The sequence below is a fragment of the Sapajus apella genome, unplaced genomic scaffold (assembly GCF_009761245.1).
Source record: "Sapajus apella isolate SASKATOON/1434 unplaced genomic scaffold, GSC_monkey_1.0 scaffold3, whole genome shotgun sequence".
Classification (NCBI taxonomy): domain Eukaryota; kingdom Metazoa; phylum Chordata; class Mammalia; order Primates; family Cebidae; genus Sapajus; species Sapajus apella.
In genome coordinates this window covers 5,442,502-5,458,923 of record NW_022436943.1, presented here as the reverse complement: position 1 = coordinate 5,458,923, position 16,422 = coordinate 5,442,502, and the positions used below count along the sequence as shown (strand labels likewise).

At 36.1% G+C, this 16,422-nt stretch overlaps 1 non-coding gene across 1 annotated transcript; it reads left to right on the top strand.

Moving 5' to 3' along the window:
- The first annotated feature begins 15,844 nt into the window (after positions 1–15,844).
- On the top strand, positions 15,845–15,950 carry LOC116536010. The gene has a single exon (XR_004262433.1). It is a non-coding gene; the product is annotated as a U6 spliceosomal RNA (small nuclear RNA).
- The last annotated feature ends 472 nt before the right edge of the window (positions 15,951–16,422 follow it).

Below are 16,422 nucleotides of genomic sequence, written 5' to 3'. Positions count from 1 at the left end.
TATAGAAAAACGATTATATTTTACGGAAATTAAGTTAGTATAATCTGAAATATATTCTTACAAATTAAAGTGTGTGTAATAATCCCTACAGCAATCACTAAGAAAATAACTAGGTAAATGTAGTGAGGAAATTATTAAGGGAATTAAAATATTAATTCAATTAAGCAAAATAAAGCAATAAAAGTGGAATAGAGGACCAAAAAAGACATGTAATATACAGAGAACAAAATGCAAAATGATATGTCAACTCAACTAGTATCAATAATAACACTACATGTGAACGGACTAAGGAATCTAAATGTGAGTGGACTAAGAGTCAGAGATTGTCATATTGCATAAATAAACAAGATCTAGCAATAAGCAGCCTATAGGAGACATAGTATAAATTCAAAGATAAAAATAGTTTTAATACAAAAGAATATAGAAAGATGTATCATTCAAAAACAAAAAGAAAGCCAGAATGGCTATACTAAATAGACAAAATAGACTTAGGGACAAAAAAAGTTACTAGAGATAGAGAAGGATATTTCGTAATGATCAAAAAGTCAATCCATCAGAACAATATAATAATATAAACATATACATGCCCTACAGCATAGCCCCAAAATACATAAAGCAAAATCTGACACAAGTGAAGAAAGAGACAATTTAATAATATTTGGATACTTCAATATCCAACTTTCAATAATGAATAGAACAGAAGATAAAAACTATTAAGCACCTGTAACTAACAGACATGTATGGAACACCTTCCAACAACAATGGAATACGTATGCTGTGCGGGTGAACATGAAGCATTCTCCACAATAGACTATATTCTAAGATATAAAACAAATTCAATAATTTTAAAAAATATTGAAATCATGTAAGTGTGCTCTCTGACCACCGTGGAGTGAACTTAGAAATCAATAATAGAAAGAAGATTTGGAAATCCAAAAATATGTGGAAATTAGTCAACACACTCTTAAGTGACTGATGGGTCAAGATGAAATCACAAGGGAAGTTAGAAAATACTTTTAGATAAATGGAAATGAAGAAAAGCATACAAAAACTTACAGGATGAAGCTTAAGCAATGTTTACGAGAAAACTTACAGCTGAAAATGCCTTTATTTAAAAAGAAGAGGTGGCCAGATCACCTGAAGTCGGGAGTTCAAGACCAGCCTGACCAACATGGTGAAACCCTGTCTCTATTAAAAATACAAAAAATAGCCAGGCGTGGTGGTGCGTGCCTATAATCTCAGCTACTCAGGAAGCTGAGGCAGGAGAATTGAACCTGGGAGGCAGAGGTTGCAGTGAGCTGAGATTGTGCCACTGTACTCAAGCCTGACCCACAGTGTGAGACTCTGTCTCCAACAAACATAAAATAAAATAAAATAAAATAAAATAAAATAAAATCAATTACCTAACTTTCCACTTAAAAACACTGGAAAAAGAAGAGGAAACTAAGTCTAAAGTATAAGAAAGGAAATAGTAAAGATTAGGGTGGAGATTAATGAAACAGAGATTAGAAAACAATAAAGAAAATCAACAAAATCTAAAATAGAAGAAAAATCAAATTATCTAGAATGGATGAGGGGAGATCATTACTGACTTTAAAGAAATAAAAAGCATTATAAAGGGTATTATGAACAACTGTATGCCCCCAAAATTAAATTCCTAGAATATTAGACACTTCCAGAAAATGAACCTCACCAAAATAAAAAAAACTTCTGTGCTTCAAAGGACACCATAAAGAATGTGAAAACGCAATCCATAGAACAAGTGAATATATATATATATTTTTAAGATGGAGTCTCGCTTTGTCACCCAAGCTGGAGTGCAGTGGTGCAATCTTGTACCTCCGCCTCCTGAGTTCAGTCGATTCTCCTGCCCCAGGCTCCCGAGTGAAAATATTTTCAAATCATGAATCTAATAAGGGACCTATATATAGAGTATATAAAGAGCTCTTAAAACTCTAATAAAAAGACAAATTACCCAATTAAAAATAATCAAAGGACCTTAATAGACATTTGTCCAGGGAAGGCATACAAATGGTCAATAAGCATATGAAAAGATGCTCAACATCATTAATCATCAGAGAAATGTAAATCAAAACCAGAATGGGATACCACTTCACACCTATTAGGATGGCTATGATCAAAAAGACAGATAATAACAAGTGCTGATGAGGACATGAAGAAGTTGGAATCCTCATACCTTGCTGGTGGGTATGTAAAATGGCGCAGCCACTTGGGAAAAACAGTCTGGAAGTACCTCCAAAGGTTAAACTTAGAATTACCATAACATCCTGCAATTCTGTTCCTAGGCATTTGCTTAAGATAATTATGAAAACAGCATTCACATAAAAACTGGTATGGTAATGTTCATAGCAGCATTATGTATTTTATAATAGCTATATTTCAGAAAAGTAAAAAAGGTGGAAACAGCTAAAATGCTCATCAACTGATGAATAAAGAAATAAAAATGGTGTATTTATACAATGAAGTGTTATTTGGCTATAAAAAGGAATGACACATTGATAAGTGCTACAACATGACCAATCCATGAAAAACTATGCTAACTGAAAGAAGCCAGTTGGAAAGAATACCTAGTTTATGATTACATTTATGTGAAATGTAAAGAATAGGGAAATTTATTGTAACTGAAGTAGATTTTTGGTTGCTTAGGGCTGGGGGTTGGGATGGAGGGTGATTGCTAATATATATGAAATTTTTTCAGGAGGAATAGTGAAAATGTTCTAAACTTAGATTGTGGTAATGCTTTCACAACTGTGTGAATATAGTAAAAATCATTTAATTGTATGCTTTAAATGGGTGAATGGTATGATGTGTGAAATGTAACTTAATAGGCTTTATTAAAAGTAAGGGAAAAGAAAGGTATGGTTAGAGCATCTCAGCTAAGCAGTTCTTAGTGACAGCGTTAGTTTGGGGAAAGGGAAAGGCCTATGGATTAATTGGAAAGGTAAAAGATAATCATAGAGAGTTCAATGGAGGGCTGTTTCTTGGCTTTGTTATACTTCATTCAACAAAGAATCAAGGAAACATTCATTCATTCATCATTCATTCATTTATTCATCTAGTCACTATTTGTTCATTTATTCAGCTAACATTTATTTAGTGTCTGCCATGTACTAACACCATGCTTAGGTCAAGAGGTTGCATCTGGCCCCAATCCTGCCTAATTATCTAAGAAAGGATTTACTGTATCATAGTATTTGTGATCTGGAAGGGCTTTGAGGATCTTATTGCTGTCAAATGTCTTATTTCACAGTTGGTAAAAATGTCACCAATGGATATACAAAGACACATTGTGACTGACTAGAAAAGCTGGCTTCTGACTTCAGTTTGAGGAATAACAGTTTTTACTTAACATATTAACGTTTATCTAGCTAGTACTTTGGGTAAATGGATTCACAGTGGAAATGACCCAGGCAAATAGGCAGGTGGGCTTATTACTAACTCTGGGGCTAGCTTTGTCTATGAGAATTGCTGTTATTTGTTCTAAAGATATGGATGGTGATGTTAATGAAGATTTGTGTGTGTGTGTGTGTGTGTGTGAAAAGAGAGAGATATTTGCCTTCTGTTTAGTCGTTTTCTGTGCAGTCATTAGTGAAGGAAGAATTTGGAAATTGGTGAAAAGTGCATGAGTACATCTGGCCCTTCATCTAGTAGCTGTGGTCTAGGTGCATAGGCCTGTAGATATTTGAACCGCAAAGTAGATCAATGTCACATGTGTACACAGCATAACGATCACTTGCATTTTTGTATTGAATTTCACTGCCTAAAATAGACATTTCTATTTATTTTGGCTCTTCACTCATCCTGGTTTAGCATAGATACTCTTAGTAAAAGTCAAGGGAATACTTAATTCCGCATCCTATGTGACTTGGTGTGGATTAAAGACTGTCTTATACTATAGAAGCTGAAAGTGCTGGATTTTTGCTTTTCCAACCTATTTGCAGTAGAATACAGTCACTTAACATGTCAATCAGTAATACTTATGTCAGAATTTAATTCAGGAGCTAGTAACTGAAAAAAAGAACCCGCTCTTTACGGCTAAAGCGCCAGTCAGTAGAATCTGTTTCCTCACTGGGTTCTAGATGGGGAATTTTACATAGCTGCTGACCTTCAAGCTCTACTATTAAAACTGTAAGTTACCTATTATCTTCTTAATTAATTCAGTTTTCTTCTTAACTCAGCCAGAATTTACCTCTGTTGCTTGCAACTAAAAACTCTAATACAACACTCACAGCACACTATCTAGTTAATCTCAAGGTTAATCAGTCACCAGAATGAGCTGCTTTTCTGGAATGTGAAGGGTAATGATATTAAATGGAGGAGGGCACATAATAAGAGTAAAAGAGAGAAATCCATTTATAATTTTTCAAACATATTTGAAAAACTAAAAATTTATTTTTAATAAATTAAACTTAGTTGGGAAGGAAATACTTAAAATGAATTGTATACATCTGTTTGTTTCTTAATAGAAAATTAAAGGTAATACAACAAAATGGATAAATTTCTAAATAAATCAGAAAGATGAGAGAAGGTAAAAAATTAAGTTATGAAAATAAGATGGAGGTTTGCACTGAGGTTTTTGCAGAAAATGTATACTATGAAATCTAATACATTTACTAGAGATGACTAGTCCTAGTGTGACTATAATTTGTTGCATAAATTGGGGCACTTAACGAAGGGCAACTTTCTGGTTAATTACTCTATGACAATGGATGTTAACCTGAAGTTTTTTGAACAAACAGGAACATAAGGTTATCCTAAGTAGTGCAGGCTGAGTGCAGTGGCTGGCACCTGTAATCCCAGCACTTTGGGAGGCCCAGCTGAACGGATGACAAGGTCAGGGGTTCAAGACCAACTTGGCAAACATGGTGAAACCCCATCTCTACTAAAAATAAAAAAAAATTAGCCAGGTGTGGTGGTGCACATCTGTAATCCCAGCTACTCGGGGCTGAGGCAGGAGAATCGCTTGAACCTCAGAGGTGGAGGTTGCAGTGAGCCGAGATCATGCCATTGCACTCCAGCCTGGGCAACAAAGTGAAACTCCGTCTGAAAAAAAATAAAGTGTATAAGGGCTCATTTAATAAACTTCTCTGTCTCTCTCTCTCTCTCACTCACACACACACGTAAATACAGTGAACACTTAAATAAACCTGAACTTTATTCTATCTAAAGTCCTGGCATGCTGCATCAGCACATGCTCAGTTATGTTGTGGGAAAGAGCAGTTCTCAAACTTCAGTGGATTGAAAAATAAAGGTTCACATCTTAATCACATCTACTGATGGAGAGTTGGGACTTTCCTCCGTTTCTTCACCGTTACTCAAGATACATGATGGTGAAACGTCCACTATCTAGAACATTCTCAATCCCTGTGTCAGCGGGAAAGGAGTATTTTATAGCAGGAACTAATTGCTATGTCAGGAAATACTTGCAGCCCCAATTCATTGGCCAGAGGTAGTAACGTGACTACCAGGAGTCCTGCAAGTGCAATCCTACTATGTGCCTGGAATCTGGAGATCTGTAGATATTCAGCTAGCATCATTAACAGCTAGCACACATAATTTTTTAAAAACATACTATCCACTATTCATTTATTTATTATACTTTAAGTTTTGGGGTACATGTGCAGATCATGTAGGTTTGTTACATAGGTATACACGTGCCATGGTAGTGGTTTGCTGCATCCATCACCACATCATCTACATTAGGTATTTCTCCTAATGCTGTCCCTCCCCAATCCCCCCACCCCCTGCTCTTCCTCCCTAGCCTCCCACCCCCCAGGCCCCAGTATGTGATGTTCCCCTCCCTGTATCCATGCGTTCTCATTGTTCAACACCCATTTATGAGTGAGAACATGGGATGTTTGGTTTTCTGTTCTTTTGTCAGTTTGCTGAGAATGATGGTTTCATCCATGTCCCTGATTTTTTTATGGCTGCATAGTATTCCACGGTGTATATGTGCCACATTTTCTTTATCCAGTCTATCATTGATGGACATTTGGGTTGGTTCCACATCTGCTGTTGTGAACAGTGCCGCAATAAACATACGTGTGCATGTATCTTTATAATAGAATGATTTGTAATCCTTTGGGTGTATAGCCAGTAATAGGATTGCTGGGTCAAATGGTATTTGTATTTCTACATCCTTGAGGAATCGCCACACTGTCATCCACAATGGTTGAATTAATTTACACTCCCACCAACAGAGTAAAAGCGTTCCCGTTTCTCCACATCTTCTCCACTGTCTGTTGTCTCCTGATTTTTTAATGATCACCATTCTAACTGGCATGAGATGGTATCTCAATGTGGTTTTGATTTGCATTTCTCTAATGACCAGTGATGATGAGCATTTTTTCATATGTTTGTTGGCTGCATAAATGTCTTCTTTTGAGAAGTGTCTGTTCGTTGCCCACTTTTTGATGGGATTGTTTGTTTTTTCTTGTAAATTTGTTTAAATTCTTTATAGATTCTGGATATTAGCCCTTTGTCTGATGGGTAGATTGCAAAAAATTTTTCCCATTCTGTTGGTTGACGGTTCTTGGCCTTTTGGCTAAGATCAAGTGCACTATCCTTTTTTAGAAAGAAACTTATTTTGGAATAGTTTTGGATTTACAGAAAAGTTGTAAAGATTTTATGATAATTTTTTTTAAACAGAAAAGCAGTCTTTATAATTGAGGAAATGGTGATGCTTAGTTTAAAATGATACCTGGTAGGAAAGTAAAACCAGAGTGTATTGTTGCCTAAACTCTCTATTTTCTGGTTATTTTAAGTCCTACCTTCTGCCAACCAATGTTGCAAATGCAGCCATCAATTCTAGGCTTGCTCTGCTACTTGAGGATCTATCAATAGCTGCCTCTGCCACCTGCTTGCGGTCAGAGGAAGAATTATCTCATATTCTTAGACTGATCAGAGACTAAAGTCACCAGGTACCATTTGGAGTGACAGCTTTCTGTAGAACCCATAAAACTGACCCGAACACAAAAACAGGTAGGAGGTGCCAGTTACAGGAATAAACTCTGTCAATCATCATCAGAATATAAGCTTTGGGTTTCCTGTTTGTTCTAAACTCTGAGTGCGTATCACTGATGCAGCAAAGGAAATACATGGGCTGTGTTTAAAGGCATGATGTAAGAGATGTGATCTATGTTAGTGGTACCTATCACATTCTTATTGTGAAATGTATTTTTTGGAATACAGAAATCTGCTATTATTATGTAATGTAGGTGATTGGAATGATACTTCCATTATTTTTTAACCCATGTGATGGAAGCAAGTATTTGAAGTCAGACCAAGAGGTCAAATGGAAATTAGGTAACTATTTATCTCCCAGAACGTGAGGGCCATGATTGCACTGAAGGTGAATTACACATTTGATTCCAAGAATCTATCAATGGCTGAAAACAAAGTGGGAAACATGACCAATCCTGTAATTTAGAGTCCAGGAGACAAAAATATAGCAGATACTCGAGAGAAACAGTGATATTGCAGCTGAAAACAGAAATGCCTCTCAGGAGTTCTTAAACAGAACAACAACATAATATAATGGACAGCACCATTAGCAAATACTGTAATGAATTACATTGAGCTATTTCACATAATGCTGTTCAATATATTCCACTGTGTCAAAATACCATTTCATTAAAATAAATGGAATGTATTTAATTGAGATAAATGGGTTATTAAGGTTACCATATAGTTTATCATCCACATACTTGTGAGAGTAAAAGGCGATGCCTTAATAGGTTAATACCATTTACACCCAGCCCATGAGTGTAAACCAGGTCTGTGAAAGACAGAATGGAACTCAGTTAAGTGTCACCTGTTTATAATAGACTCTGTTTCTACCATAGAAGGTGTGAATGCCTCGTTTGTGAATGTCTACCAATCTTTCCAGGCAGTCAACATTTCTTTGGAGCCAACCAGGCATATGAAGTTTCAGAGATCTGGAATCAACATGATCTTAATATAGAGCTTTTTCTCATTGATCTCAGACCTTCATCTTTTATCTTTCATATGATCTGTCTCAATCAGGGCCACCTTAGTAACATCAGATGCTTTTTTTTTTTTTAACATTTAACTGTAAGTGTTCATCCGCTTCATTCCTATGGAAATGTATGAATATTTCCATTAAAAAACAAAGCAACCTCTATTATAAATTATGCTGTTATGATGAACATCCTATACCCATATCTTTGCATAACTTTTTATTATTGTCTTAGGCCTGATGTCTAGCATTTGAATATCTGAATATCTAGGTATATGTATGACAGTTGTAAGGATCTTGATGCCTGTTTTTGAAATTGCTTTTCAGAAATTACCCATTTGAATTCTTACTAGTATCACATGAGGTAGCCTATTTCTTTTCTTCTTTTTTATTTGAGATGGAGTTTCGTTCTTGTTGCCCAGGCTGGAATACAATGGTACAGTCTTGGCTCACTGCAACCTCTGCCTCCCAGGTTCAAGCAATTCTCCTGCCTAAGCCTCCCGAGTAGCTGGAATTACAGGCATGAGCCACCATGCCCAGCTAATTTTTGTATTTTTAGTAGAGACAGCATTTCACCATGTTGGTCAGGCTGGTCTCGAACTCCTGTTCTCAGGTAATCCACCTGCCTTGGCCTCCCAAAGTGCTGGGATTACAGGCATGAGCCACCACACCCACCCAAGAAAGCCTGTTTCTATATAATGATCAACATTAAATTTTTCTTTCATTTTGTAAAGCTAGTATGTAAAACATTGTATCTTATTTTAATTTTTATTTCTCTAAATACTGGATTTTAGACCAATAAAATCTGAGTTTTAGAAATTTTCTCTTTTCCTATTTTTAAGTTTAACTTTATAATCCATGTAGCATATTAGTACATGTTGTGAGATTGAAAACTATTTTTCTCTAAATGAACAAATGTTCCTGTTTGAATTTTCACCCTTAACTTTTATTAAATTCTTACATATTTTTGGATTAAAATAAAAAGATACGGTCCATCTATTGAGCACCGTGTTGGGACAAAAATGTTTTACTTATTATATAACTTTTTGATGCTTTTTAGCTATGGCAGTCTTGCCCCCAACACCAATTTTATGGCGTGTTTTCACTTAATTTTCCATGGATTTTATAAATTTTACAGTCATTACATTAAGAAAATCACTTTGGTATTTAATGTAATCACAAAATTACAATTGCAGTTGCTCTAAATATAACTGTTAATTTGTGGAGAGGGCAGATAATATTTCGAAAAAAGAATTAGGTTTAATTTTGCAAATTTCTTGATAGGAATTCTTCATGTATAGAGAAATATTATGTAGAAAACCATTTTAACTTAATTGCAAGAATAATCAAATGATAAAATGGAGTGATATATATTTTATAGGCATTCTCATAGTGTTTATACACTTGGTAGATTTTCACATAGTGTTGTGAAAAATCTATGGGAAAGGGCAGAGTGGCCAGAGGGTTTTTTAGAAGAAAAAATGTGAAAAGATGTCAAAAATGTCAAAATGTCAAAAAATGTGTGAGAATGTTGTTAAGGGTAGGGAAGAGAAGGGTGGAGAAGGGGGAAGGGTCTTAAGGGAAGAAGTCCAAGACTAAACTGGACATTTTGAAGAAATCTATAAAATTTTTCACTTTTAGTATGGGCCCAGAATTTTTATTTTCATTCTGGAGTGTGGTAATCAACATCACGGAATGGTAGACATGGAGCTTTGGGAAGGGAGACGTCACCCTGGACTTAGGGAGGCCAACCAACACAAACACACAGTAAACCTGGCCCCTGAGTCCTCCTGAGAGGGAAGAGAGTCCATGCTGCCTGCTGGGGGGAATCTTGGAGCAGGCCAGCAGAATGCTTTGCCAAGGTTCACAAACTGAGATTGAATTTCGGCTGAATTTCCAGGAAATTCAAGCCAAATTGTGAAGGGACCTGGGCTGTGTGGAATGTCAGGTAGGAGGCATGAGGAGATTGTTTACTTTAGGATTAGTTATTTGATCCCAAACTGTAAAATGGGGGAGTCTAGGAAATATAAATTCGTGGGGAACCCTCCCCAGTAGGATTTTTCTATCTGCTTCATCCATCTAGGCTTTGTGGCTCTAGGGATTTGCAGGACATTAGCCTGTTTATTCTCTTATATAGTCTTGAATGTAGAAAAAGCCAAGACCCTTGAGTTCACCTAGAATGAAAAGAACACCACCATTTTTTCTTTGCAATGTTTGATTGCAAATAATAATAATAAAAATAAAAATAAAATAATAATAATGTTCTTACTGAACTGTTAGAAATTTGGAGATGGTATAGAACTTCTTTGTAGGTAATTTTTGAGAAAAAGGAACTCCTTGCCCTGACTTCCTTAGTTTTCTATCATTGAGACTAAGAGAGGAATACACTGATTCCATCTGCAAGCAACTTTATTTACTTTAAGTTCCATAAGGAACTTAAACTTTCGTTTTAGAATTTGTTGCTTACATTTTGCTAAGGCATTAGGAAATTGCATTTATTTAAATGTTTTACAAATATGATCTGCTTAAAAAAACTTTATGCTCCAGCTCTATCTTTTAGCTATCCATTGGACATAGGATGATATATCAGATTGAGCAATGACAATCTTGGCTCTAGATTCAACTTTATCACTAACTACTGGATGGATTTGGGGAGAAATCACTAAACTGCTATGGGCAATTTCTTCAATTTGGAAAATGAGGTTATTGGACTAGATAATCTTTTTTTATTATTATACTTTAAGTTCTGGGATACATGTGCAGAATGTGCAGGTTTGTTATATAGGTATACATGTGCCATGGTGATTTGCTGCATTAACCTGAATTTTTTTAAATTATAGTTTAAGTTCTGGGATACATGTGCAGAATGTGCAGGTTTGTTACCTAGGTATACACGTGCCATGGTGATTTGCTGCATTAACCTGTCATCTACATTAGGTATTTCTCCTAATGCTATCCCTCCCCTAGCCCCCCACCCCCAACAGGCCATGGTGTGTGATGTTCCCCTCCCTGTGTCCATGTGTTCTCATTGTTCAGCTCCCACTTGTGAGTGAGAACATGTGATCCTTGGTTTTCTGTTTCTGTGTTAGTTTGCTGAGAATTATGGTTTCTAGCTTCGTCCATGTCCCTGCAAAAGACATGAACTCATCTTTTTTTATGGCTACATAGTATTCCATGGTTTATATGTGCCACATTTTCTTTATCCATTCTATCATTGATGGACATTTGGGTTGGTTACAAGTCTTTGCTATTGTGAATAGTGCTGCAATAAATATACGTGTGCATGTGTCCTTATAGTAGAATGATTTATAATCTTTGGGTATATATCCAGTAACGGGATTGCTGAGTCAAATGGTATTTCTATTTCTAGATCCTTGAGGAATCACCACAGTGTCTTCCACAATGGTTGAACTAATTTACACTCCCACCAACCATGTAAAAGCATCCCTATTTCTCCACATCCTCTCCAGCATCTGCTGTTTCCTGACTTTTTAACGATCACCATTCTAATTGGTGTGAGATAGTATCTCACCTCCACTCTATTAGCTTTAAATTTCTAAGTTTATGTACAGCCACTTAGAGGTAGGAAAAAAGGCATATATTCAAACAGAATAACCAGAATTCTAGAATTATCAGAATTTCTGCCATAAAATAAAATGAATATTTTTATTGCTTATGGATACTATTTACTATTAAATAATATCACAGTTAGCTTATGCTTATGATCAATTTTAATAACTTTTTACCTTCCAACCAGATGTTTGAATGCAGGATTGTGCAAATTCATACCTAAACCTTAGCAACAATAGCTGAGTGTGTATTGGAGCATGTGTTTGTGTATACACGTGCATTTTCCCTTTGGAACAAAATCATCTTCAGCTGAGGAAGTGAGCCTTCAACAAAAATAGCTTAATTACATGAACAATCATGACCATTTAAAAGTGTTAAGTTAGTTACAAGAAAAAAATAAATGTCCTTAGCCGATTTGCAGCTGTATAGCTGTAGCTCTGTTTTCTTTCTCACCCTGGAGCAGTTTGGTTCCTGGTCTTCTGCAGGAAACCTCTTCCTAACCTAAAAGAATTATGTGATGTGTCAGTTGATTTTTCTCTGCAGTGTCTTTTGTTTGTTACATAACCTTACTTCAAAAGAAAAAAATAATATTTAACCTGGAATATGGAAATGAAACGAGCCTTATAAAGACAAGCTAATGCTTTGTATAGGTATTTCTATATAAGGTAGGAAAAGAAAGTATTGCAGGACTTCAGGAATAGTCACTTGTCTTTGGATGAGTACTAGGTAAAATGTAGAACTCACCAAAAAGTGATGTCTTTATTTTTTCCATCATCATTAAAACCCTGAGTCTACCTATTACTGTTGAAGAGTAATCTTTATAATATAATCCTTATATTTATCCTTATAAATGATCATAGCTTGAATTCTTCCTTTAGCTACATTTGGGGTCTGAGAGTGTTAAGAAAATAATTGGAATGATCTAGTACAAATCACTAATACTACAAAAAGTTTACAGCCAAAAGGGAAGGGTCAATAATGATATATCATTACATCCACTGGAAAGGCCAAAGTTAAAAAGTCTAATAACACCAGGTCTGAAGTGACTAGAACTCTCATACAGTGCTGGTGGGAATATAGGATAATATCACTTTGGAAACAATTTGCAAGTTTTTAATAAAGTTTAACGTATGCTTGCCATATGACACAGCAATTTTAGCAGCCCCAAGTATTTGCCCAGAAAAAGTTAAAAAATCATGTCTACACAAAGACGTGCCTACACAAAGACATGTCTACACAAACAATTGAATTAGCTTTGTTCATAATGGCCCCAAATGGAACACAACCCAAGCGTTTGTCAACAGGTCAACAAATAATTCTAGTACAAGTAAACAATAGAATATTACTCAGCAATGAAACATGAACTGCTGATTTATGCAACAGCCTGGATGAATCTCAAGAACAGTCTTTTGAGAAAAAGAAGCCAGATATGAAAAAATACTTATTGTATGATTCAATTTATATAAAACCCTAGACAAGACAAATCAAATCCATAGTGATAGAAAGTAGATCAATTGTTACTAAGGCTAAGGGTGGAGTTTGGGAACTGGCTGGGAAGGATTACAGAGCAGCAATGGAGATGATAGAAATTTTCATATTTTGATTGTAATGGTGGTTTCATGGATGTATGTATTTGTCAAAACTCCTTGAACTTCAAACTGGTTCCCTCACAGAGGCACAGCAAAGGTGGGGTAATGGGAGCAGGGCACTCTAAGCTACATTGAGTAGGGGCATGCAGTGTCTGCAGAGATTTTAAAATAATAATGAAACTGACTAAAAGTCAATCTGATTTTTATTATCCTCATGTATTAGCAATTCTAAACAACGTCAGTGAGAAAATAACTTATCTCAAAAAATTTTCATTAGTCTAAATTCGAAACAATTGTTGCCATCATTTATTTTTCAGTAATACACATGCAAGTCTCAAAGTAGCAACTATAATTCAGGTTTTCACCAACTATACCTTAGGTCAACGCAGCAGTAGCTTCCTAGGCCAGTTGTTCTCATTGTAGTCTCTTTGTTTTTCCAATCTATCCTTCATACTGCCACCAACCACCTCCTCTGATTAAAGGTACCCACTATTTGCCTTCCCTAAAGATTAAAGACAATTATTTAGCTAGAAAAACTAACACTTTCAGGTTCTGGATACAATTCTTCTTTTCTAGACCTTCATAGGCCACTTCTCATCATACCTCCTATTTCAGTATATCTCACAGTGTAGTCCATGGACCTCTGCATACAGCATGAGGAGGGTGGAGATGGATATACCTATGACCTGCCCCAAATCTGCAGCATCAGAATATCTAGGGGGACAGGTGAAGTCGGGATCTCCTCAGATAATTCCTAAGCTAAGTATAATAAAATTTAAGCATTTCTGCCATAATTTCACCAGCTATTTTATTGTTTTCCTGAATCTGTGATTAACACCGCACAGAAGCCATTGGTAGTTCTCTTTCCTCTCGTAGATACCCCTTTCTTATCTTACTTTTCTTTTTTTTCTTTCTCTTTCCCTCCCTTCCTTTTCTTTCCTTTTCCCCTTCCTTTCCCTGCCCTTCCCTTCCCTTCCTTTCCCCTTCCCTTCCCCTTCCCTTCCCCTTCCCTTCCTCTTTCCTTCCCCTTCTCTTTCCTTTCCTTCTTCCTTTTCTTTCCTTTTGAGTCTTGTTCTGTTGCCCAGGCTGGAGTGCAGTGATGCAATCTCAGCTCACTCACTGCAACCTCCACCTCCTGGGTTCAGGTGATTCTCCTGTCTCAGCCTTCTGAGTAGCTGGGATTACAGGTGCCTGACACTTCTTGGCCCTTGGTTGTTAGGAGTCATGTTACCAGTTCTGACCAGTGAATTATGAGTGGAAGTCTATATGCCACTTCCACAAAAGAGAGAGCATTTATTAGAGCCCCCCTTTTTCCCTCCTGCTGTGGCAACTTGGTAATTTTCCAGCAAGTGGTTATGGACATTCATCTGAAGGGACAGTTGACGGAGATTGCTTTGTGAGCTTTGATGTCTACCACCCATACATATATTACTTAGAGCTATTGGTAACAATACCCTATCAATACCCTCAAGGACTTTCCATAACAATTTGGATCCCACTTTTTTTTGGCTCTTTACTCTTCAGTAAGCCGAAGCATGGAGGTGGCATGGAGCACAGATTGAAAAGCCATTTGGACCTGGGTTCAAAGCCCAGTTCTATCATTTATCAGCTGTGTAACCATGATTAAGTTATTGAAACTCTTTAAATTGTTCTTAAAATTTTTAAATGAGAGCAAAAATTTCTATTCTAAAGGATTGTGGTACTAAACAAATAAGATAAGATGTAACCATGTTAGCATGTTGCCAAGCATCTAATATGACTATGGTGACTATAAAAGACCACCTGTATCCACTTGCCTGACCATTTGCCTGAAAGCTTTTGCCTTTTGAAGCCACACATCAACAATGTAATTCTATTATCGAAACCTTCTGGCTCAGTTAGTAGTTTTTTCAAGCAGAAAAATGTGATTACTTAAATTATATCGAGAATAATCAGGTGAGAACATTTACATAAAACTGAGAGCTAAAACAAAATGCTTAAACTTTGTTTAGCCACTTTATGTTTTAAATCCTGAACTTAACAGTTTTGCCTAACAGCCACAAAGAATTAGTACCATAAAAATCTCTGTGTATGTGGTGGCACGTGCCTGCAATCCCAGCTACTCAGGAGGCTGAGGCAGGAGAATTGCCTGAACCCAGGAGGCGGAGGCTGCGGGTGAGCCAAGATCATGCCATTGCATTCCGGCCTGGGTAACAAGAGCGAAACTCCATCTCAAAAAAAAAAAAAAAAAAAAAAATCTCTGTGTATGAAGAGGGCATACTATTTATTGTTGTTGCTTTTCTGGTACTCTCACTAAAGTATGAAACTTAGGTATAAAGAAAAAGATATTCACAATTCAAAATGTCTTCAGAAATAATTTGATTTACTATTTTCATCTCACAGTTTAAGAGACTATAACCTAGTTAGTTTATGGGATTTATTAGGGTTAAATCCCCAAGTCTCTTAAATGAATAATTTTACCCTAACACCATATTTCTCTAGACTTTATGCCTTAGTTATGGTTTACCAACAGCTGCTGTATTATTAATATCAATTTATTCTTTTACAAGAACTCTCCAGAAGCATAAAAAGGTACAGTAAGAGAATGAATACCCAAATAGTCCTTATCTTTATTGAGTCTCACATCATTTAAGTTATTCTGTTGATTCATTCATCCTAGTATACTCAGAATTTAAATCTTATTCATGTGCCTGCTTTTGCAGCACGCATGGTAAAATTGGAGTGATACAAAGAAGATAGCATGGCTTCTGCATGAGGGCAACACAGAAATTCATGAAGCATTCCTTATTTTTTACAAAGGGAATCTTGTCAGGCAAATAGTGGATGCTTCAGCAGAAACCTTACAAGCCAGAAGAAATTGTAGGCCTATTTTCAGCTTCCTTAAAGAAAAGAAATTTCATCCAAGAATTTCATATCTCACCAAATCGAGCTTCATAAGAAAAAGAAATAGAAAGTTATTTTCAGAGAAGATAATGCTAAATGAATTTTTTACTAGACCCGCCTTAAAGAATGTCTTTAAGTGAGTGCTAAACATGGAAACAAAGATCAATACCTGCTACCATGGAAAAACAATTATATAGCCCACTAACACTGCAAAGTAACTATACAATCAAGTCTTCATACAACCAGGTAACAACATAATGACAAGATCAAATCCTCACATAGATATACTAACCTTGAATGTAAACAGGCTAAATGCCCCCACTTAAAAGACATTGAATGGCAAGTTGGATAAAGAAGCAAGACCCAACTGTCTGCTGTCTT